The following is a 26297-nucleotide window of genomic DNA, read 5'->3' as shown; positions in this document are numbered from 1 at the left end:
TAAATGTACCTATAATAATATTGACGGCTGAAATAATTAATGAAACTCCCACCTAGATGCTTTTGCAAGAGTTCAACCATCGGTAAATAAATAATAAAGTGAACTGAATTTTGTTTTAAGTTTGTTTCGAGTAGTATATTTTAATGTTAAAATGGTGTTTGCATTATGTGACAGTTATCTAATTATAACTTTGGTATAAACTACTGTGAATATCCATGAGAAATTTGGAATTACATATGTCTATTCTATACATGATAAAATGGTTGCCTATGCGCCCTCTATCAGTAATATATTAAAACATTTTAAGAATTACATAGTCACAACTTGTTTCTGGTAAAGAAAATTATAATCCTCTGTAGATGGCACTGGTTACAATTTTAGTTCTGAATACGATAGGCAATGATTAATATGAAGTGATTACTGCGGCATAAATGAAACTGTGATGAGTATGAATTGGTGTTTCTGTATTAAAATTACAAAATAATATATCCCTTCTTCGTGCACACAACAAGTTGTAATTGATTTTGTTTTTAAACTTGTTTTCTGGCGACTTATTTTTCACCCATTGGCTTTATCATATTGATACTATCAATTAATACTACTTTGACACTAATAATCAATAAAAACATTATAGTCTTAATAATTAAACTTGATTAATAAAAACCACAGATGTGGAAGAACCCTAGTACATTTATATTACATATTTAAAGAAAAGCTCAATTCCGTTGCACGTTCAGTTACTAATAGTTGTGTCAAATTTCTTTGTACTCCATTGTAAACATAGTTCGTTTCTATAATTTTCTAGAAGGGATTGTATTATTATATGTAGATGGATATAAGTAGAAAATTAGGCATCAAAATTTCGTAGGTAACGATGGTTTGATTTATTGATTTTTTATATATAAAATTAACTTACAGTAGAATTAACGCTAAAACGCTGGTATGATCATTCATAGATATTGCGATACATGTAGTCGCAGAATTTGTAAAATGCTTATTTTCATCAGAGCTAATGTTGTGTTCTACGGGTGTTATTCTGAATACTAATTTAAGATTTATTCACATTTACAAACTCACATAAGCTAGTATAGTTCCTCCATGTTACATTCATGTTAAATTCACTCATAAATACACAATCATTTTATGAACATTTTCAAAGAAGCTACAAATATTTACACACTGAAAAAATAAAATAGACAACTATATCGGTAAAGGGACAAATCTTGAACAAGACTTACGACGTAATCTTTATTAAGTCTTTCATACAAACAAGGTTACTTATATATATCAATTAATTGGCATCCAATTTTTACATCTACATCCGTATAAAGTTTTATGTACTGCAATAAAGAAGTTTACTCCTGCCATCATAATATTTCTAAAATAGGCGATACGTCTATAAAGTTCCAGGTATATAAACAAGAGGAATTTTTTCAACCGCAATATTTTATGAACAAAGTTTCAATTGAACATTATAACTTTCTCTTTTAGGTTTGATGTACGTAACGGACTAGAAAAATTACCACGCTTTGCATACAAATTACTTGATATTTTCAGACTTTGCTTAGTTTATATTTTAGAATATACTCGCGGCTAAAAATATCTTTAGAGGAATTTTGTATAAAGAAATTTCTTCATAAAAAATTCCTCTAAAGGTTAATACATAGTTTAGATTCACTACATTAATTTGGTTGGGAGCCATCTATGAATCCATCTGTACAAACGTATTAAATAAATAAGAAATACTCGTAATAATAGTAATAAATAAGAAATACTTAATAATAAATATTTTCATATATCATTATTTCGATAATAAAATTGATTTGTCGTGTGATATAAATAAAAATGTCATATAAATATAAAAAAAAACTATATTCAACGTTATTAGTGTAAACTGAAACATAGCATTAGGATATACATATTTTTTAAAAATTTATTAACAAAAAGCGATTTTTTTTGCTGACTTACCATAAAATTTAACGCAAATTAACCTTTCAAAATTATCAATGTTGAATAGAATTTAAATTTTCAATGGCCATTACATAGACATATCATATTAGACCTTTTTTAAGAAATTTTTTGTGACTGGCTGAAAGTTGCTGACTATTATAACTTTAAAAATATTTTTATAATAAGGGTAACACTGGTAACAACAGTTGTCAAATTATTTTCCCAAAAGAAACGGATGATGATTGTGTTTGTATCGTAACGTAAAAAAATTATTTGCGAACTGTTTATTATTTTCTTTTGTCCGTTAAATATTACATTTGAGAGAAACTATTGTAGCCTTTACATTATATTAGTGGTTAGTGTTATACTCTTGTTGATATGTGACAATGCACGTGAAATTTTAACTGTAATCAAAACATCAACCTACTTTGTTCCTGTTGACCTGCCTGTACTGCGGTTTTTTTAAAAAGGTAACGGTTTCTAATTTATATATTTATTGAATTATGAGTAGTTTTATTGATACTAAAGTGTTGCAACATGTTGTAAGTATAAACACTACCCGAACTTATTATGTACGAACAAAGTTTTAAGCTTAACAGTGTTTTGTTTATATATCCTTATTAACTCTTGTTATAATTCATATAAAGTCCTAAACTTGTTTGAATATACATGGATATTGCAGTCTGACGTGTGCATTAGGTTTTTGTTAAGCAAGTAGTACACAAATTATTTTTTATCATTAAGTGTAAAAAATTACTATTAATTTACTCAAAGTAGATGTACTACAATATTTTCGAGAATTTTATGTTCTTAGTATCCCCAGGGAATGATCCAGGAATATTATCATTCCAAAATACTACTTACAAAATTGTTTTAAACAGCTTCATTATGGTTATGTTTTGATTATGATTATAAATTTCACTAACACATTTAAAAAAAATTGCATCTCAGTCATTCACAGTAGTGACTTGAATATTGAATAATTTTACACTATTCTTTTAATGACATCATTCAGTAGATTTAAGAAGGAATTTACATTGTATCTGTATACACTTTAAGTAACTCATAACTTCTATAAATTTGATCATGGGTTTAACAATGTAGAATATTCGAGCTTTTCATTTATCAACTAATTTTGTTTCTAGTTAAAAATGAATGACAGTTTCAAGCAGTGCTTAAATATATAGCCTGCTATTAACATATCCTGGAGAGACTTTATGAATTTAATATTTACCTGATTATTTACAGTGAAAAAAGGTATTCAGTGTGTCAACCTGGTAATAACTACATAGCCAAGTCAATAATTGGTTTATATATGTTGTCCTGGAGCTATAATACTAATATAAAGTGTTATTTTTATGTCATTAATATTTTTTTGAACATTCACTTTTTTTAAGATATATCTTCATAAGAGTAACTGTGAACAGGAAAATATAAATCCAACCTGTCTGCCTATTTGACAAGATCCCTATTTCTATTTTTAACTTTGTCTTTCTGGGGTCTTCCATCTTATTTATGGCACAGTCGACATCAAGGATAGATGTAATATCTCTTCATAACAATGTTCTATGATGCATTTTTATAATGTTTTAAAGTTTTTTGCTTTTATATGAATTACAATAGTAGTGTTAATTAATAATAATTATAATAAATTCCAAATAATATATAAATCCCAACTAGGTAATTTTAAAAACTTACTAATTATGTTATTAAACATTGAAAATATATTTTAGTAAAAATTAAATGTCTTTTCAGTGTTTTTTTGATAAAGAAAATAGAAGTAGATATTCCAGATTTTCAAAACTGTGTATGTTCCTATCATACATAAATTAATTGCAACATTTTTTACACACTATACAATAATTTATTTCTGAAATGACTTGTATTTTTTAAAGAAGTTGTTGTGTAATGATCCATTTACTTTAATAGAAAAGGTATCTTAAGGGACTGAATAAATGGTCATACAAGGGTTGCCATTTATGAGCATATTGCCCAATACTGTTCTAAGATTGCTAAGTAAACATATTTCAATTTTTTTCAAATATGTAACAAGGTGAAAAACACTAGAAAGTAATAGATTTTTGATTATACAACTAACATTATGTTCACAATTGTGGCTGCCATTTTTTTCACATTTTATTACTTTGGTCTGTGTGGTATCTCTTCTGTGTTCTCTTTTAATCTCAAAGCTGTCAATTCTTTAAAACCATATAGAGATATGCGGATAAAAGCCAAGGACATCAATTTATCTTATCGTCTATTATCACAGTGATAGTACATTGTTTGGGTAGTTTATTTTAGACTCAGGTTGATGTAATTGTTTTTAGGGAATTTCTGAAACTTATTTGTATGGCATAGTAATTAGATGAAATTGGTTAAATAATAGTGAAATGGAGTGTAGACATTAAAAAACTTTGTATGTAATTATGTAAAAAATTCAGGAGGTTGGTTGTTCACTGTCAGCATATGATACATATATCATAGCCATATCATAGCTACACTCAGAATTGAGGGTGACACCATTTAACTGGTAATATGTTTCTCTTGTAAAAGGCAGACTAATGCTCACAAATTTCTGAAGACACCTTTTTAGATTTGAAGATAACTACAGCTACTGAAATTTTTAAATTAATAATATGTTTTGTCATAGGTGATAAGTATAAATGCATTTTTGCCTAGGATTCAGAACTTATTTAATCTCTCATTTCTTTGCTTTAGTATGTCATTATTATCAATTAAAAACAACTTCATTCTTGATTTTATACTACAAAGTAAGTTTTCGCTTAATACTTGTTTCAAAGAGAATGCCAAATGTCATATTCCAGGCCTGACATCTTGGCACTGAATCTAATGTTATAAAAAACATAAATTTTATGTGTTGTTTCATTAATGTTTTTAAATTTTAATTTCAATAAATAACTTATTTTATGGAATAAACTGGCAAAGTAAATAAATTGCTTTTCAATTTTCTTTTAATTTTTGATTTCTTTTTTATCATCCGGATATTACTGATAAAATTTAAACATTAATGTGGATTTTTATCAGGCCAGGCTTTATCTGCTATGTTTGTGGTGTATGAATGCCACATCCTTTGCAATGAGGTTGATGACATGGACAGATAAATGTGCATAATTAATTTAAAAAAACTGGTTGCTTTTTTGTATTTCATAAGCGTTTTTCACTTTTTTGGCATTTTTGGTTGGTGGTTTGGAAAACTAACAGGTCTTACAGACAATTACAGTAGCGATTTTAAGAAGAGATTTTAATGTATTGTCAACCTTTATGTCCGGCCCTTGAAAACGGCAGGAGACAGGCCACGTAGCATCCAGAATACCAAGCTGCTGAGGTGTTAGTTCAGGAATAAAGAACACGGAAAGGCAAGTGCGGCGTAGGAGCCGCACCCACAAATTGCAGGCTGCTATCAACTAGACTTATTAGAAATCTAGAGGGGACGCCCATGTCCAGCAGTCAACTTCTTACAGCTGAAATGATGATGATGAATTGCTTCTCCTTAACTTTGAATCAAGCAACCAACTTCTCCCTCGGTGGCTATTTCAGACAATTATTTCATAGACCTCTCGCCTCAACAACACAAAAGCTATGAGGTGTCGAAATTCGGTAAAATAAATATTGTAACACCCAGAGCTTAAAGGTCGTTCTAAGCGGTCTCTCGTTAGGAACCCGCTTAGGCAATTTAGACAAACAGCGCTAATAAAAAAAACAACGTAAACAATAATAAAGGAGCCAATCATTTCAGCCGATTAATAACAAACATACGGTGCGAGAACGATAAATAGATAATAGATACGAATTTGAGTTTTAGAAACTAAGAAAATGAGCACATGTCGATGCCGCTCGGGCGGAAACAGCAATTACAGCCACTATATGGTTTGTATTCACGCTCCGTCGGCCATTGCGATCGTTGCACCGCAGATTGCAGCCAACGGTCCATCAATAAATAGCCTTTCAATATTACAACCACGTAACGTAATGCCGTTAATCCGTTAATGGAGCTTTGACAATTAATCTATTATCATAGGCGCGGCGAGAGAATGAAAAAAAAAAGTGATTCATTAACAATTGTTTTTTCCTTTTGCATGAGCCCAACGGTGGCGTCAGGAATTACCTCATTTTGTTCGTCAGGTGTCGTAACTGCACACGTAATGTGCTAGAAAAATAAATATTAATTACGAACGCGGCTTGAATCACTAGTATTGTGTAAAAACATTTATCGTATTAAGGAAACCTAGTCGTTTTAATTCCATCATACCATCCCCTTTATGAACTATTCAATCTTATCAATCAAAAATTCCACCAGGTTGATATAAATATATATGAGAATTATGATTTCATTTAGGTATATCTAGCAAGTATATATTAAACAAGATACGAAAATTTCCGACCAGCATATTTTGGATCAGAAACTCACGCGACAAATGAAACGGATTCTAGTTTAGTGATCGGGAAAAGCCTGTACTTGGTAGAAGCAGTGGACATTGTGTTTATCATTTCAGACGTTGGTTCGCCTACTTCTGGACATGAGCCTTCCCTATAGATATACGATAGACCCGATAGGGAACTGTCTGCATCCAGCGTAATCTGATGACCTTAACAAGGCTGTTAAGAGATAGACAGTAGTATTCTTTTATAAAACTGTCATGGCGCAGGAGTAGGACAGACAGAAGAATGCACATCTTCTTGAAGACGATGACGTGAAGAAAGTTTTAACGGTCATTTCGACTTATCATCCAGTACTAGACGAGCGAGTAAAAGGTAAACCCTAACGAAAAGTAAATCTCTGCTAGAAATGCAGAAGGTTCTTATGAAAGTATAATGTTACTGTGCCACATTTCCAGAAGAGAATGGTGCTCGTGCCTATCCGCTGTCGGCTACTTTCGTTCGTTTACGGATCTCATTCTGAGAGGCTGTTTTTATTCGATTATGAACACTACATTACCAACTAGATAACTTTATTTTTATTATTTATAATAAGACTCCTAAATCAACCAGATGAGTACAGAAAGCTACTAGTTGTAGCAAAAGTAGCGGGTAAATGACCACTTGGAATGTTACCTACCCGCTGGTCTGATTAAGTGAAGTCAATAACTGGATCCGTATTGCTTGTAGAAAGTAGAGGAAAGTTTGACAGAGTGAGAGCTTGTTACCGATTCCATCAAGGCGTTTCAGGATGGACGAGAGGCTGTCATCAGAATAAAAATAATGACTGAGAAGAATCAACAGAATTTCTACAGCCAAAATGATTATTTCAGATAGCGCTGGAAGACGATACGGAAGAAATTTAATCAACGTTTCTATATTTAAAGGGTGCAGTGTATTAAGATTATTTTTTTTCTTACGAGGCTCCACCAATCTACTAACTCTTACCTTAACTCACTAACCTTATAATTCTAATTTTTAAGATATAGATATTAAAAATATGGACTATGTTAAACAAAATAATATACTTAAAAAAAAACATTTACAAAAGCGAATAGTGAAGATGGGGTGGAAAGACGTATTAACTTAGCCTGAAGGAAGTTCTGGACAGTGAAAGAAATCCTGAGAGGAACATACAGTATAAACCTGAACAATGTTGTGTGTTATCTAGTGATACTCTATAGTAGCCAAATATGAACTTTTAACAAAAAAATTAAAAGCAGAAAAAAGACCACGCAAAAATCAATTGAGAGGAGTATACTCTAAAAAAGAAGAACCCAAAAAATCAGATGCCTACATATAAGACGCATTAACGATGTTCACGACGCTTTCACCCAGTCTCTTAGAAAAATGGCGTTGGTGTGGGGATGTCGCGACCTGTTAAGATAAAACGTGGACATTGCTTTTAATTGGCAAAAGACAAGTTGGTGGGCTATACTTAAGATAGAGAGATGATGTTTTGGAAAGCTCAGAAAGCAATTTGGTGAACACGGCAAAATAAAGAGATGCATGGAATACGCCGGAGGTCTTCATCCAAATAGGGGTCCAAATCAAAGAAAAAGAAACCCCTAACATTACTAAATACACTAACTACTAATGTTAAGGAAAATACTAAACGTTACTAACATTACTGTAAATAAATTTTTTTAAGATTTGGAAATAAATGGCTCGTTCATTCATTCATTAAGGTGTAGTTGCGGAGAAAAGTTCTCCGGTAGTATCAACTAAGCAAAAATGATTTGGTAGAATAGGTAGTTTATAGCTTTTCCGGGAAAATATCGACCGCTGCAATTTCGTACCGTTGTTAACGCACAACTCAATTTTCTCTGCGGTCTTCTCAACTACCGTGTAATGGTCATAGTATACCGTAAAATGTAGAGAAATTTCACATTACGAGTACATCGTTTACTGCGATTTGTTCAGCCTTTCAAAAGAGAACATGACTATAGAAACAATGCAATAAGAATATTGATATCAATTTATCCAAGCTTGAACACAAGGTCAAATAGAGAGTCTTTTGAGTCGGATTCATGATTGCGATATTTTTTTTTGTAAACTATGATTATGTACTATAAATTACAAGTCTACATAAATATAAATAAAGCGCCGCAGCATAAAACTAGGAAATGGTTTCAAGACATGGACGGTGCCAGTGGAGAGAACACAAAAAAATAAATAAAAAAAATGTGGAAGTAGTTAATAAAAATCTTCGCCTTTTCCATACAAACCAGTGTTATTTTACGTCCGTAAAAAAAAAAAACAAGGAGTGCCGAAAAAATACCGTGTACTTTAGTACACATATACATTACAATTAAAATATAATAACATTATTATGGTTTCGCAGTGTACGTTACTGATTTTTTTGTCATAAATACCTTAAATCAATAAATAAAGTGATCACTTTGGCGAGTGTTAGTTTTTGTTCTATTGTACAGCAATAATTTCTAACAATAGATCGCAGGAGCTAATATTTATTCTTACATATTATCTACGTTGTATCAATTACAGTGTTCACTTGTGTACACCATGAAAAAAATGCCAGATGAGCCTAGTTTAACAGGAACTGGAATCAGAGTAAGCTGCACTTTTTTATAATAATGTAATACCTAATGCTATTCCTCAAGTTAAAACTACGAGAGTTATAAACGCACTTGCAAAGTACACAAATAACTTACATACAAGTTCATAAATAACTTACATAGTTTTAATACACTAAATCTTCAACGCTTTATCATTTATGTGGTTACAAAATAATTATTAAAATTATTTCTTGCACAGCGTGATTCTTGTTAAAAAGTTCATAAAGAAGAAAAAACTAATAATTTGTTTTTTCATAAGGCGGCGTAAATGTTTATCGTTGTCATTGAGCGGCGTTGATTGTAAATTTCTGGCGTAGTGCCATACGTTTGGTATTGCAGTTGTAGTGTTCTTGTTCCGCTTGTATATTTATCGTTTTGAACTTATATTGTGATCGAGAAAGAAAAATATAAAAAAAATATTTCGTACCGGATAACTTGTGTGGCGATGAAGGCTATAGATTAATTGTGGTATGGGCAGACAGTTCCTGTATGTTCAATAACGAATGTCGCGGTTGGATTGATGTCTTCCTTGGTAAGATAACGGTAATAATTATTCGCTCTTGGACGGTGCGGTTTAGCGGTCGAGGTACTTGAGTAATTTACAGATTTTTTTAAAAAAAGCTAAAATCACAAAAGAAAACAAGTTACCTCGTAGCAAATAAAAGCTTTACGTTACTTGTAAGCATACTTACATTTAAATCACTAAATCAAACAGTAACATACTTGAAAGATAACCCATTTATTAACATGAAACTAAATAAATCATACATTTTTACTTTTAGTTAAAATTTAAATAAAGAAATAGAATCAATCTTCCTGTGGTTAAACTAATTGTTTTTACCAGCAAATCTCATAGTTTTGATTCGGCTGTAAAATTTGATATAGAGCAATTTTTTAACTTTCTGAATTTCGAAAAAAAATCAATAAATAGATATTTATGGTGTAGTTCAATTAAGGATAATGATTGATCTGTAATCGTATAGCATTATTAACAGATAGGTGGGGACTATATTGGTCGGTTTCATATCTATGTTGTACAAGATTAATTATATATCTATATAGTACAAACTTTAAAAGCAGATTCCATTTGTGGCTAAACCGAGATTCAAAGCTAGAATCGTATAACATATGCCTTTTGATGAATGTTAAGATTTGACGAGTAGTAATATTGTGATTAAATTGATATGCAAGAAAATATAAAACAACAATTTAGCAATTTACTCACTACAAACTTTAGAAATATGTTGATTGTGTTTTTTATAACAGTTAAATTAATTCTTATTTCTCCTTCGCGTCTATTGAAGCGTGTTGTTTCTATGATTGCCGCGCCGCATCAATGAAAGTGTGATTTAAGGTCAACTAATTTGTATTCCTCGATTGTATATAAAAGTAAGCCAATAAACTTGAGGCGAAATAAATTTGTAATAATATATTGGGCTGTCCGGAAACTTCGTAACGAGATCGTGCGGTAACAGTCATACGGGGAATTTATGGGGGAATATATATTTTTATTTTATTATTGGATGACTTAAAGATTTTTATATATTTACAATTCTGTAATGCTTGTCGTATAGCTTAGTTATTATTAATGACAGACTTAATTTGATTTTGTACTGTGTACTCTTACTTGTGGTACTCTGCAAGTGTTCTTGCCATAATTTATTTCTCTAAACATAGTTGATTATTTATTACTTTGTCAATAATTCCCAATTTAAGTTTTAACTTCTAAAGACTCTTGATAAAGGAGGTTAGTGTCGCAACAGTTTGAAATTTACTTTTAGACTTTTCTTAATTGAGATGTCTAAACATATTTTTCAAGATTTTCCGCTGAGCTATTGATATTACATAAACCGACATTATATTAACCGTTATAACGTACCAAATCAAGTTGCAGATTTTCGTACTTTCGAATGCATTTTGATACATATTCTTGGACGTCTGCCATTTTATTTCCTATCTGCTTATTTAAATATTTTTGTTCGTAAAAAGTTTTAACAACGGTCTGGTTTACAACGGAAATTATCGTACATTTCATAAAACAAAAAGTCGTTGTACATAATATTTAGTTGTTATTTAAGTTTTTATTCTAATTATAAGTAAAACTATTAAATCGGGTCAATAGTATATTGTAAATAATATACTATACTGTAAACAGTAACTATGCTGAAAACGTAATAATTTTTTTTATTTACGCAACGATTGTGTTTTAAATTGTAAAGTTAGGAACTACAGGTATTCGTTTATGTTATCGTTCGGGATCGGTGTTATTGGTTCGTATAGTCAGAAATGTTACTGACTTCTTATTAGGTCCGCGAAGCCATTTTCTGACGTAAAAGGCTTACGTGAAGGCGGGTTAAGACATTGACAATCTTTTCAAGTCTTTGCTAATGCAATTTTGAAATTTCTCTCAGAGACTCCGGTACGTTATTCGTAAGAAATGTTGCAATTTAAAGATTCTGTATTAATGTTTTCTATACATGTTGTCTAACAATATAATAGTCAATTTACTCATAGTTTGTGTTTGTATGTATAGTATAAACGCTAGCGTAGTTTGTCATAATCTCTAGAAATATTTACAGTATACGTCCTGTTCTTTCAATCTTTTTCTCGGTTTTTCAAACAACAACTATATTTTTATGGTAAATTATTAGGTATTAGGAATTGGTATATGTTTATACAATTAATTTATATCATTTATCAGAATAAATAATACTAATATAGACAAATTAGAAATGAAGAGATCCGCAGAAAACCCAAAGTCACGAAGGTATCTGGAAGAATTGCTCGTTTGGAGTGGCAGTGCAGCCGACGGCCGTTTTGGTTCTGGTAGACGCGGCGCGGGTAGGGCCACCACTACGTGGACCGACGACATAGTTGAGGTCGCAGGAAGTCGCTGGATGCGGGCAGCGCAAACACAGTCGTCGTGACGATCTTTGAAAGAGATATATGTCTTGCAGTGGGCGTATCCGCTGAAAAAGAAGAAGAATTAATTACACTAAAATCTCTTTCGAATCATAAAATATTTTAAAAACAACGTCATTAAAATCTTTTTACTTTTTTAAGATTTATAAAAAAATTACTGAAGATGTAAGATTATTGCCGACAATTCTATATTTCGCCCTTGGATACGCCCATGTATCGATTCGCTTCTACCTTTATTAAATAGTTTAGATATTATAAGAATTTTAATATTCTATAACTTAATTGAGCGATGCTGTAAGTCATGTAAATAACTTGAATAAATCTTTTAATTATCATAATTTAGACGTCTATTTATTAAATTTATTGTGAATACAAACACGTCATTGACATTGGCTTTAAAAAAATATAAAACTTTTTTTATTAATATATTCATAATTGAGAAGCCATGTTGGTAGACGCCATATTTACAGCATTTTTTAAGCGTCGTGTATTGATGTGTAAAAATTATATCTCATAACATTACTGATATTAAGAAATTTGACATATGTCAATGTGACGAATTAAAATGTGGGCTGTGGTTGCCGCGTATCAGTTACGGTTAGGTGAATGTCCTTCTTGTGAAATCATATGTTATATTAGTTTTTGCTTTCAATTTTTTTTCTATTCAAAACGCTTAAGAATTGTTTTATATTTTTAATGGTGATCTTAACATCTCCTACGCGTCTTTTTATGACACTGTCTTATATAAATACAGGATGATTGGTTATAATTTCGTGGAATCCCTAGCTGAGCTGTACTCGGCGAAATGAATAGTCCTATCAAATTTCAAGTCTTCGGGTCTTATGGTCCCAGAGATGTCGCAATGAGTTATTATATAGATGGAAATACCTTTTATATATGCATGGCGATTTGATAAAGCTTTAAAGATTTTACATCTAATTCCAATCACCCTGTATGAAATAAACACTGAAACAATTATTTATTTGAGTGCGACAGCCCAATAAATTTCAACAGTAACAAGCCTGCGAGTCTGATAACAAATAATAATAATTTTTATATTCGAAAAAAATAATCAAAATTTTCAAAACGCTTGGGTACTTACCATACAGTATTATCATTACGTTATTTGCTATTTCTGAATCCATTGATTATTGGATAGCTTGTACCATATATTAATTGATAGCTAATTAACCCGTTTGAAGCTTTCACATATGTAACCAATCAACCTGTATACGACAGAAGTTATTGGCCTTTCGCATTTAAACAAAAAAATTATTTGAGGGAGATCATTTCATATAGGCTGATTGTAATTAAGTATAATTAAGCTTTGTACCTCTATCCTTTAACCAATCGCCCTTTATACATGATTTTCACTTATTTACTTATGTACTAATTGGTTGCAATCCATCTCTGAAACCATCTCAACAACATCTCTGAAACCGTCAGGTCTGCAGACTTAAGATTTAGTAAAACTTTTTTTCGCCGAGCTGAGGTCAGATAAGAATTCTACTAAATTCCAGCAACAAGGGGTGTAAGAGGACGGTAATAAAGTTTTCGGTTCTGGCGAAGGAGAGCTAATATATGATAATATATTCTTTATACGTAAATTATTGGTACTAAAGTAGTTTATTGTTTACACTTTTTTGTACACCATAGATAATAACTAAACAATAACAATTATACAGAGGTGGTCTTATCGCTCAAGGCGGTCTCTACCAGACAACCTTTGGATGGAGATGAGAGACATGAAGGAGTGGGCAGTTTAGGGTGTACATACATACATACATATATTAGTAAATACATACATTTATACGAAAACACTTATTTATACATATATACGCATGTACATGTATATATATTTATATATTTACGTCTTTACTCTTGTGTGCAACTTTTCTGTTCCGGTACTTAGATGAACTTGGCAGATACGGTAATCAATGGAATTTGCTATGCGTGAAACGAATAGCTCAAGTTTATGTGACTTTCACACTATTATATTCGTGAATAACAATTAGAAGCGTGCGTATTGTAAAATCAGATGCTTTTTTATGTTACGAATTTTGGCCGAATAGGAGTGGAAGGTGGTGGAAGAGACTTAATTATTATTTTTATTAATCTATTTAACAAGCAAGTGTTTATTAGTAATACTAGCTGCTCTAACAGACTGTACTGCCAAAACTTGTATAAAATGTATTTTAAAGTATTTTGTTTAACGTCAAATAAGTTTTCTGTTTGATAAACTGGAGGGTTTTGTAATAGCTTGATTTTTGTTTTCTTTTTTATACTTTATAATACGCAATATGTTATTCACATCCTACTTTTTATTCTCTTTTTTTTGGTTTTGATTGTCATTAAAAGTTTAACAGCTAAGTGACAGGGATTAATTATGTGTTTCATATAGAAAACGAAAAATTATATTTTTACTATTTTTCGCACCAATTTTAGCTATAACTCTCAAGAGCAAGAAGGCGATCAGCATAAACCATAACACGTACTAGATACGTTAAGAAAGATGGACACTTCAATAACGGGGGCTACAGAAGCAACCAACCAACAGCTACGGAAAGAAAAGTCCTTCCCCTAACACCGCCCGGAGGAACGAAGAAACAGTGTATCTCAGGTACAAGGTCAAACAGACCCGCCACATCACATCCATGGTACACGGAAACGGGCAGAACTAGTAGAGAGCAATTTAAATTATAGCTCGCGATTGGAGGTCCGCAAGCCTGTCGAAGCTGCAACAGCCCCACAAAGCTAACAGCGCGAACACCTAATAAAAACTAGAGAGCGCAAATTCTATTATATTTTTGGTAAATATGACTGACTTCAGTTGCCACGAGAAAAATTTGAAAAAAAAAAAGCAATGGCCAATTTTGTCTTTCACGACGTGCAACACATTAAACGATTCATTTTTATTTATTCAATATATTTTATTCAGTCACTACATTAAAGGTATATGAGTTGTTATTCTAGTTATCGAGTCTAAAAAAATCATAAAGAAATGTATTTTTAATCTTTTTTTATAATTCGCATAAATCACAAACGATCGAGTCATATTTATTCAATTATACACAATGTAGTAACGAAGCAATTCAAACTTTAACTTAACGTAATAATATGATAATGTTTCTTTGCATAAAAAAATTACAACGACGTCACGTTATTGCACCTTTGTGTGGCAGTCGGTAGATCAAGTTAACAGGCTACAATGCGCCTGCTTCCGATCGACGCCAGGTTTTCTCTCAAATCACCGATGCCCTGAGCAGAACCGGCTTCCGCGTGACGTGTTCCGACCGAGACTAATGGGCCGCTTTGTCGGCCAGTTACTATTCTCGCGTCGCGCTAACAGGTGCGTTCTGAAACCTACTCTGCTCTTTAGCCGTCTGCTATCCTGTATCCACAGTGGGTAACATATACGTTGTGCGTGCAGTGTTTGTGTACGGTTGTGTGCGTCTCAAGAGCTGTGGACTTTAGTTTTTGCTTCAACGTCGTTCCTAAGGTGAATAAGTTTTCAACGTTTGCGCTTGACCTTTTCAATTTCATAACCTTAATGTTTTAAGTTGATTTGTTTTTAAACTTAAACACTAAAGTCTTTAAAGTTTAAGTAAAGTTTCTCATTGTTCTTTTATTGCCATCTTAAATAGTGCATTAATTTTGCAGGCTTCTTTCGTCCATTTCACACTGTCGAAAATAAATTTAATTCAAATAATTTATATAAATTGATATAAATGTCATACTGTCGGTCATTTGTTTCGTCTTGAATGACAATATTATTTAAATTGGTTTTAATTAATTACATTTATTTGTATTTAAAATAATAATGTAGTAATTTATATATCTCGTATATTAGATTGTGACCTAATAAAAAAGTTTATTTAGATTGCAAATCATTAAAATAAAAAGGCACAAATTACAATTATCATTGTTTTGTTACAAATAGTTTTGAAGAAATATCACTGGCCCGTGTTAATGGAACAAACGTCATTTGCTTTACGCGTGTTATCGTTAACTTTATAATAAATACAGCTGACGACCTTAAGGGTTATGCATAATGTGGAGATTAAATGTGTAGAATATTTAAGTAGACGTGTCGACGAACTTGTAAAGAGATGTATTTTAACGTCGACCCTCTAGAAGAGACTACAGACGTGATATCTATCGATTTCAACTTTCAGACATTAAATGAAATATTTCTATAAGATATTATTTTTTATTATTAAAGCAAAGTTAATTACTAAACTAATAAAGTATTACAATTCATAAAAGTCTTAGTAATTATCTATTGTATATGTGTGCGTTATTGACAGCGATCTTTATAATAAAAAGTCTATGTATGCTATAATATATAAAAATGGAATAATGGAAGCACAAATGTGGCAGCTAAGCAGAAAATGATCAGCTGTTCACTGAGCATCAGCGTAAAATACAACTTTTGTTTTACGTGAGAAAGATTTAGTGTAGTTATATATAATTATATGTATAGTTTCAAAATAGTTGTAACGTTACAATCTTCAAATTCTTCAACTGTGAACACATTTCGGTTCATATTTCTTTGAAAAAACAAAACTGTTATTTGCAACGTCATCGTTAGAAAATCGCTATGCAAGTTCCGAAAAGAACCATTGACACATTTACTAGATATAGTTGATTAATGACATTATTTTGTTTTTCTTATATAATATATAAGGTGCAAATGTACTGTATATTAGATCTATATAAGCTTTTCTCACCTATTTGTTGTTGTACATCATAAATATTGTGAATATTGTATACATCTCAAACAAGCAGTAAATTTTTTATAACGATTGTACCGCTTAATGCATGCGCTTCTGGCGTGCGTTTGTAAATAAATAAATAAACGTCAGCTCCGTTGTACATTTATTATTGAAACTTCCATTTATCGGATTGATACGAATCCAGAAAAACTTTAGAATCAATGTAATTCATTAAATTTAATATTTATCAAAAGCTTTCTCGAATCAACGAATGTACTTTATAAAATTTTAAATTGCCAGTGCTACTTGTTCAAAAGTGTACATAAACTAGCTAATTGACGTTATTAAAATAAAACGTCTAATCATCTTTTGGTAAAGATAATGAGAAAACTTAAAAGTGTTCAATCAACAATGAAGTACAATAATCAAGCGGTCATCTTTAGGATACTTGTCAATGGTCGCATCTCTAAAAATATATGTGATCCGGTGTAACATGAATCACGTGCTGTTCAGTGTGAATCTGTTTTTGAGTTCCTCGTACATCCACTTGAAATAACCTCACTTCGCAGAGATATCCGTCAGTCCTACTTAGATAAAATCCGCGCTGATGTTCTCATTTTGAGAGATTTGAGTTATTTGCATAGCTATTGTAAAATAATATTGTTCAAACTATTTATTCATTGAGGAATTAGCATCACAAACGTTCTTCGTTTTACTGCATGAATACAGTTGTATTGTATGTCGGAATTTTTCAAAGTTGATCTCTTATTACGCAATTATTTACTGAACATCTCTATGAAAAATATCAATAATCTATCTTATTTAGTTGAAATGACTATGATACATTTATTTGTAGTGTCCCTAAACATTTACTTGTGATGTATATACATATGCTATTGTATTTTTAAACTTATTTCTATACATCTCAATATATTCAGGAGTGTCCAATAAAGCAATATCAAGACGAAATCGAATGAAAAGTCAGATAGCGGATAACTCAAGAAAATTTATTAAAAAAATGTACGTCAAATATTTTTGAAATAAAAAAATCATTCATTCTAATTTATGAACTATTTAATAATCTTTTAATTGTAATGACTATAAATTATTTACTATTACTTTTTTCACTTTCATGTTACCTTTAGTAATACTTCTATAAACAACATTCAGAAACTCATAAAGAAACGATCTGATTTTAAAATAAAATAGCACTTTTTGACAACTGTTGATGTTTTGTGAATCATGTAACTGTAACTGTACAAATAAGGAATTATTGTACTTAATTTCCTGGGGTAAGATTTCGACTACAATTACGACTTGACGTTAATTTATTGAACACATGTATGTATGTATTCTGTTTAAAAATGTACCAACAGTCATGTTTAATAATAATTAATTAATCCTGTCAAAAGTATATTTAACGGAACGTAGCGGTATGTTATCGTACCACAAATTCGTCGATAAAAACAGTCTTATTGAGGTCAACCGTACAGTGTCCGGTGCATTGCGCCAAAAATCGGGCTGGACTCAGATTTTGGCGCAATTCAACCTTTCGTATTAAGCGAAGTTGGTAAGACAGGCTTGCGACGAAATCCGGTCCTGTCCAGCTTTACTTTTATTTGCCGTTCGCCGTAAAAATAAAAAGGTGATGTACGACACCTTGTGCTCATTACGATCGGTAAACACTGGGGTATTGGACAGGAAAAATTATACTTACAAAACAAAAGATCAACCATCGAATGCCTTTCGAATTTAATATAAAAAAAATACCTTTTATAATTCTTAAACAATTTGTTAGGATTGTTTTAGAGGTTTATTATTGGCATTAGGAGAAAAGCATTATATTTTAGCCAAGGGAGGTATTCTTCTCAAGCTAATTATTCTGACCATGTTCCCGTCTGTTCTCTATTGATCCACACGAAGTAATAAACTATAGAAGATTATTGTGACTTAAATAAAAATAAAATAAAACCTTAAAACGCATGAAGTATTTAAATGGACATTATACAATTCCAATAACGACAGCAATGCGCTGCACCGCCATACAATCAACATAAAACATGTTCCCGGTTGTTGCTCATGCAGCTGCGATTTTTGTAGCCTTATTGCTCTTCCAGTGAAAACTAAAGAACTAGTTTCTCTGACTCATTGGCTCCGATTCACTCCGCTGTGTACAATGCATTATCTGTCTTCGTCGGATCATTTGTTTTGTATGTGCTCATTACTTTTGTCTATGTGTGATCCTGTTAACAGCGAATGATTACGGCTAATAAAAAAATAATATTTAAGTATTGTATAAAAGGTAAAAATACACCGACTAGAAAGTATTTGCTTATGTGTCCCAAATTTAATGAAAAACATGCATATAACATGAAAACGTAATAAAAATAATTAAGTACATATACCACTTATTACTATATTAAAAACAAAAAAAGTATCTAAGATAATCCGAGAGAGAAACAGTGAAAATAAAAATAGAATTCCAGCAAAGTGTCAAATGGACATCTTCCGGAGAAATAGAAATGGCAGTGGAAGGTTCTGGAGTGAAACGACGGACCGACAAGCGTTTGACACTATACGTATTTTGAAGACTTTAACAAGACGCCGGAGGCCTCTTCCAAACTGTCCTGCTATTGGAAATATATGGGAGAGGCTCCGTGTGTAGCAGTGGACGTCCTGCGGCTCAAATAATGACTATGAAAATGATAAACAATGCAGCTTTACTTTAGTATCCTAAAGATTTCTTATCGACACATTCCATTCCAAAGAAGAGATGCAAGTACCGTAAATGACTTGAGCAACTATGCAGTATGCTTGAGAATATCTCTCGGATACTCGAGATTCAGATTATCTTAAGGCTCAAGAATTTATGCTAAGCAAGAATGTTAAGCGCTCTTTTTAATGACAAGGTGAAGTCGGAAGAAGTAAAATAGAGTAAAGCGGTGGATGCAATGTTTTTTATTTGTTGATTATTATTTTTCTCTATTCATATTAGTTATTAATAGGCTATGATGTTGAAATGGTAATGGGTAGGCTACATTGAACACAGAACAGACGACTGTTGAGGCCTTAGTTCCGTAGATGACACAAGGTGGACACAAGGTCGTCTATCTACCTTGTGTCCTATGCTCCTCCATCGTTAAGGTCATTGGAAGACGCTGGATGTAGACCGCTTCTTATAGGTCCCATCAAAAATCTGCGGAGGAGGTCAGTGCTGTGACGTTCTATGGCTGCAATGATGGTGGCTATGATGAAAACAATTTTCTCACGTGATTAATTTCCAAGAGAGTTGCGCAGCGTGGAAGACATGAAGTAATAATAACAAGTTTCCAAAATGAAAATAAGCTTAGAATTTATTAGAAAGCTTGTTAGCTCATTGGTTCAGCTTGCTCTTCTGTCCTTTTGCTGTCGAGCCTTACCAATTTTTCCTGCCAGAAGCAATTAGTTCTGCGAAACTTATTTAAAAGCTTTCATATTCCTTATGGGCACCTGTAACTTTCAATAAAAAAATTATAGAAGCTGGCATAAATATTGACAGTGACAATAGTGCCCATTGTTTTGTTTTGTAAACATCGACATAAGCACAAATAATGTCAATTGCACATAATGGTTCGTTGGTTTCTATTTGCGGACAACTCGCGAAGTATTTACTATTCATTTGTAAACATCGTTATCGTTTTGTAACATGTAAGTATTATATTATTGTAATGCAACTTAAAAATTAGCGGAGTGAGTCGATGGAAGAGTTTAGAATTTTTTTTTTATTTTAAATTGAGTGTTATTGTTATAATCATTAATTATATCCATCAGATAATCCTTAATAATAAGTATAGTTTTGGAAGAATCTCATTTTAGCATACATACATAATTAATACGGTTTACGTCATCTTATAAAAACGTTCATATTTCGTGTGTAATATGTTTTTTATTGGATTTAAAAATTTTAAGAGTGGATTCTGATTTCATTTTTATAATTAGTGGAGCAAACTTTAGTGCCCCTTATGACTCAAGTTACTCAGTGAATATAAGAATACGACTAATTAGCTACATTTTTGTCGTCCATAAGTTTAAATTTTTCTTTGCATATTTTTTTGTAAAAAAAGTTGCTGTCTCGATCGACTGTACTGCCACAAGTCGCACACAGACACTAGTAATAAATTAGTAAGCAAGATGTAAAATAATGTACATGAATTATAAAGATAGGAAATAGTAAAAAAATTGTAATTAATAACCGTATATAACGACTAATTAATTATAACATATATACAATAATTAAAATTATAATTATAATATATAGAAACAGTTTCACAGTTAATAATTTATTTATTGATTAAAATGTGAATTTGAGATCAATGTTTTACGAGCAAGGTTTTTTTTTCAAATTTTAGTAGCATTTCGGCCTTCCCGTTTCTAATGAAAGAAATCACAAAATACTACTACTAAGTTTATTATACATCAATGCATTAGAGTGAATTTATGGGGAGATTTATTTATCCTATGTAGGAGACAAGGCCATCACTTCGAATCAGTAAAGATTAGAATGAACTGAGACACAATTCTTACAAATGTTATCAGTCAGATTAAAGAATCGAGTTTCTTGTGGAAATGGAGTACGTCGAGTACATGTCAGTTCGTGAAATATCTTAGATATAGATAGAAGAGTCGAGGCTGTGTATCGTTCGGTGTCATGTTTACCTCCACGTGAGGTTTACAAATATTGACACGTTGCGTTATCGTTGCGGTGTGTCAGCGTTCCACATGAAATAGTTTCACTTCGCTTCACTTTCGAGAAGTTCAAGCAAATACTACTAGAGTATCAACAGACCACGTGAACCAATCTTGTGATTTTATTGCATCAACTTCAATTGTTCGTGTACATTATATGAATTGTCACTAACTATAGCTTAAATAAATATTATTTAGTGATACCAATATTAGTGTATTATATTAATCCAAAACGTAAAATAGGTTTTTGCAGATTAATTAAATTATATTTCTAGTTCAAAAATATAAAAATACCGAATACCACCGTATATGCTAATTGATTATAGGTGTGTTATATCGTATCCAAAAATACATGGTTTCAGAAATGATACATGATGTGATTGTATTGATGTAAGAGACGTCTCTAAAATTCGGATAACTACATATTAAAAATAATTATTGTTTACTATCTGCCTATACAGATGGTGCTACTAGAATTATTGGCCAGTCGGATTTTAATAGACACAAAAAATAATATAACCTATTTCAATGTTCACTTCATATCACTCTAGATTAGAAATAGGGATGGTAGTTTAAATCTTTCTGCTGGCCAATCAACTATACATTAACAACTTTAAAGATTTTGCAACTATTTCCAATCACTTTGTATACCTTTTTTTACGTTTTACCGATTTTTTATTTATATTTGAAGCCACTAAAAATAATATTCAATCATTATAAAGCAGTTAATTTGACAGGAATAAATAAAAAATTATTATGAGTTTTTGCTTTTTCTGGATTTTTTGATCAATGTTAATCAATATCAATAAAGGCTGTTGCAGTATATAAAAAAGTGTGCGACTTGAACTATCATTAACAATACTGTCATTAATGTGAACAAAAGTTTTAAGTTTATTTTAGTCACTTATGTTTGGTATTGACTCTATAATTAAAGGCATTAACAATGTTTTCTCTTTCTTATAAACAGAGTCAGGTTTTGTTACAAATATATAATGAGATGTTCAATTGTTTACATTTATTATTAGCCTCCATCGCTCAAGTCGTTTGATGATAGTATTGGTTCATTAAGTTTGCTTCAATTAATATAAACATAAATCAGTTATCAATCAACGCCTTGTGTGTCACGTGACATGCGGCAAATACATTGCTTGATATCTGTTACGTAGTTTTATATCTAATAATCACTGTGTTAGTTGACATCATCTAGATGTATTTTTGATTAATGTTGAAAAAAAATTGCATTTTTAAGCAATATATGTAAATAAGGGGCATTGGGTACCACGTCACAGCTCCTTAACCGTAGATAGAGATATTTAAATTGGGGAAGAGTCAACCATGTCCGAAAAATTGGGACATGCTCTATAGCGTGTATATTAAGACCTCGTGGTGCCCTGTCAGATAAATCAACTTTTTTTATGAATAGTATGAGGATTCCGCTCTACACTATATTGATAGACAAAACCATCATCTCAGCAAAAGCAGTAGAATCAAAGGGTCTTTGGGTTTTAGTTAAAGTAACGTAAGGGTATGCCATCTAGGACTCCCCCGTGAAAAATAAATGAACAGACATCGCTATTTAGTTTTATAGCTATGTGGGATCAAATTATCGGTTTCTATAAACAATTACATAAAACTCATTAATAAAGTCGACGCTATATAATTTTTCGTGTCTACTGAATTAGTGATGTAGTTTAGTTTAACAGTATATGTTTGGGGGACCGGAAAGTAATGTCGCTTTCTTAATTTTAATTCACACGATAACATTTTTTTTATCCATATTTTCACCTTCGTTATCAACAACCTTTTGCTATCTAGTATACAACGCCTTCCAAGTACGTAATGAGTTACCAAATGACAATTAATCATCGACATGCGCATAAACGACATTACTTCCCGGTTCCCCTAAAATGAATGCAAAAATTGCAGTACTAGTATACAACAGTATCTATGATCGTAGATAGTTTGGTTCGTGATTGACACTCAATATCACCTGGTGATTATCTATAGAAAACAGTGAAAGAAATGCTCAGCAAAGATTGTAGAGAATCGTAGGTATCTCATTGTGATGAGACATGTTTAAAGGTAAAATATTGTGAAGCTAACATACTAACATGATAATTTATTGCGCTTCTAAGCCAAAGCGCTTTCAAATTTTAGTCATTTGGCCTCTCGCGCGTGTTATCGCCATTCGACGATGATTGCTTACGACGTAATGGCGACCCCGAGTGCCCGTAAATGCTACTTAATTTAAATAACGGTGAAATGCCGGCCCATTCTCGTCCGGTTGGAAATCGGTCGTCTGCCGGCTCAGCCGTTCAGCGTTTATTTAATAACAGATGCAATATACGCTTTATGGTCCTCGCTTTCTTTGCATTTGTAGTTTAACTAAAGGCTGTCTACGGAATTGTTTACGCTTGACATTCAATTGGCAAATACCAAATGCTATCACTATCTATCGAAAAAATAGAAAACGTTTATATTATTTTTACGGTTATAATCACACGTTCAAAAAAAGACTTTAATTTACTCGTAATTATGAAAAATATTTATTTATTTCAATTATAATATATATAATATATAATTAGCATAATTTTCCACTTTGGATTATTTATGGAGATCGCCCGTGTACGTCACAAGACAAGACAAGAATGCCATAAGGGCTCCTGACATAATGAAATTCTTCCACTTAAAATACATGGCAACGAGGGAAGTGCCCACATTAAACACAATCTTTATTATATGTAAGAGAACAACGATAAATTACTCTAATACAGTAGTAAGAACTATTCATTCCCAAGCAGTGAAAATACTGTTAAATATTATTAAGAAGGATTACGTTAATAAAACAAAAAAAAAAATGACGCAGCTAGATTATTATGCAGATTGACAAATTGCTTTCTCAGTGATTGTTGAAGGGTTTAATGGTGAATATTTATTATGTTCACAAAGCCGTTGACATGACCTAATTAGAATAAAACCACAAACTTACATCAAAATTAAGCGTTCAAATCCATACGTATAAAATGTCTAAATCTAAATAATGTGCAAAAGAATATCTAGGACAATGGAACAATGTTTTTGTTGTTAATATAATTTATTCCAACACCGCAGAGACAAGATGTTGAGCAGAATATGATTTGTTTGTAAATCAGTTTTGTGTGTTCACTCGTGAATATATTTGAAGTTGATGTTGTCCGATTCAATTTTCTTGCAAATTTTCTGTTTGCTTGTCACTTTACGTTGACGGCTGATGTATAAATATCTTTTGATTGTACGGAAAAGTTTGAAACAAATAAACAATTTGTTGCTTATCATTTTGTTGCCAAGCTCCAACTTCGTGATTGGATGACTTGTGTTACTTATGTAACACAATTTATTTACAACGTATGTAGCGTGTGTGTAGTGTAGCCTTTTCACATTTAGAACACGTCTTCGTTGGTATTTTCTGAAGTCTCGACAAGAACGCTACCGTAACTTTGATTGATCTATTTTGTTATTACTTCTCCGACCCAATTATTCTACGAAACTTTACTTAACAATTTGTTTTCTACAGTAATAGTAACATAATTTTACTTTCATTCGTTTTAATATACACGTAAATAATGCCATAGTTTACAGTTTTCACAGCTTTAGATATTTTCTATTTCTTTCTTAATTATTAAAATAAAAAATATTATAAACTTAGTTTTCTATTAGGAAAGCAAGTGGTTGCATACTATACAGATCTTTTATTTTAATTTATTTTGTTTAAATTTTATACATCGTTTTTTATAGTCGCCATAAATATTACTAAAAATAACACACACACGCGCCGACAACATGAACACGAAGAAGCGCAAGTTTGTTAATATTCTACTTTTGAGTTGACCTTTGGTCTAAACAATAATAGTTCATGCTGATCTAGATCTTCTTTGTATTGTTGTGGTGGGACTTTGAAATACCGTCCAGATCCAGTGAATCTCTAAACATTTTGCCTCTTATTGTGTTTTGTTTTAGATACAGCCATGTCTTTAAGATTCAGAAACTGTTACAACCTAACAGTTGCTATTAAAATGTTTTGTTTATATATTTATAAACAATTCCCGGTTATAAAGTGTTATTGAAGAGAGTGTTTCAGGTTAGATTTGTAAATGAGAATGAATAAACTAATTTGATGTCGATCCGCCGCATCACGTAGCGTTCAATGTACGCTATGCGGATCTCGTCGCAGTCGTCACATGTTATTGTTGCATCTCGCCGACGTGCGAATCAGACTATGAGAAGTCACGCGGGCAGATTGTTCATTCTATTAAAAAATAGCGCTAAATTTGATAGCGTTAGCGTTACTTATAGGCTTGAGGTCGGCAATACATGTTGCACTGTTTCTCTGTTTCACGCGATGTCGACCACGCTTTATTTATTGGGTTTATTATTTTATATCAAGACACAAAGAAGTGTAAGCAATGATTTCTTTTAGACAACCATTAATCGCCTTTATAATTATACAGGCCGCATTTAACAAGAGATCCAATTGGCTATTTTCTGTTATGCAAAAGACCACCTATGCCGCAGTGGACATCCTGTTGCTGATATAATGATGGTGTTTATTATAGTCAAAGTAATTTTTTGTCGGAATGATGTAGAAAAAAAAGAAATAAAAATGTTTCACTTTATACATTGATTTAATGTCTTAATAATAAACAAGAGCAATTTATATAAATTAGTTCTGTTTGGTTCACACACTTTAGTGATAATGTCATTATATTTTTATTGTATTGTTTTATAGTATACGATATTTTTTGTTGTTTCATCATCCTAACACGCTTTTTAATGGTCTTGATTATCATCAAACGTAATGTTTGGGAGTTTTAATTAACTTAGAGAATTGTATGAGAAAAGAGTAGTGTCATTTTTACTATTTTCCTCACAGATTGTCAAATTTTGTCTTTATAAGAAACTTAAATATCTAAATGAAAATGTGAAATTAAAC

At 31.6% G+C, this 26297-nt stretch overlaps 1 protein-coding gene across 3 annotated transcripts in view; it reads left to right on the top strand.

Moving 5' to 3' along the window:
- Nucleotides 1-2340: 2340 nt before the first annotated feature.
- LOC137919152 (supervillin-like) overlaps nucleotides 2341-26297 on the top strand; it is a 210394-nt gene continuing 186437 nt past the window's right edge. For 2 of the 3 annotated variants that reach the window (XM_068762132.1, XM_068762130.1), the window contains exon 1: nucleotides 15181-15387. The gene's annotated coding sequence lies outside the window, so the exon portion shown is untranslated. Of the gene's footprint in view, nucleotides 2421-15180; nucleotides 15388-26297 lie in introns of those variants that run through there. The other variant, XM_068762131.1, reaches the window with a different exon arrangement.

The sequence above is a fragment of the Battus philenor genome, unplaced genomic scaffold (genome assembly GCF_028537555.1).
Source record: "Battus philenor isolate CCGP_79_NKW_IND1 unplaced genomic scaffold, ilBatPhil1.0.hap1 SCAF_16, whole genome shotgun sequence".
Lineage (NCBI taxonomy): Eukaryota > Metazoa > Arthropoda > Insecta > Lepidoptera > Papilionidae > Battus > Battus philenor.
Note: the sequence above shows the minus strand (reverse complement) of the source record. Positions and strands in the feature narration are given on the sequence as shown.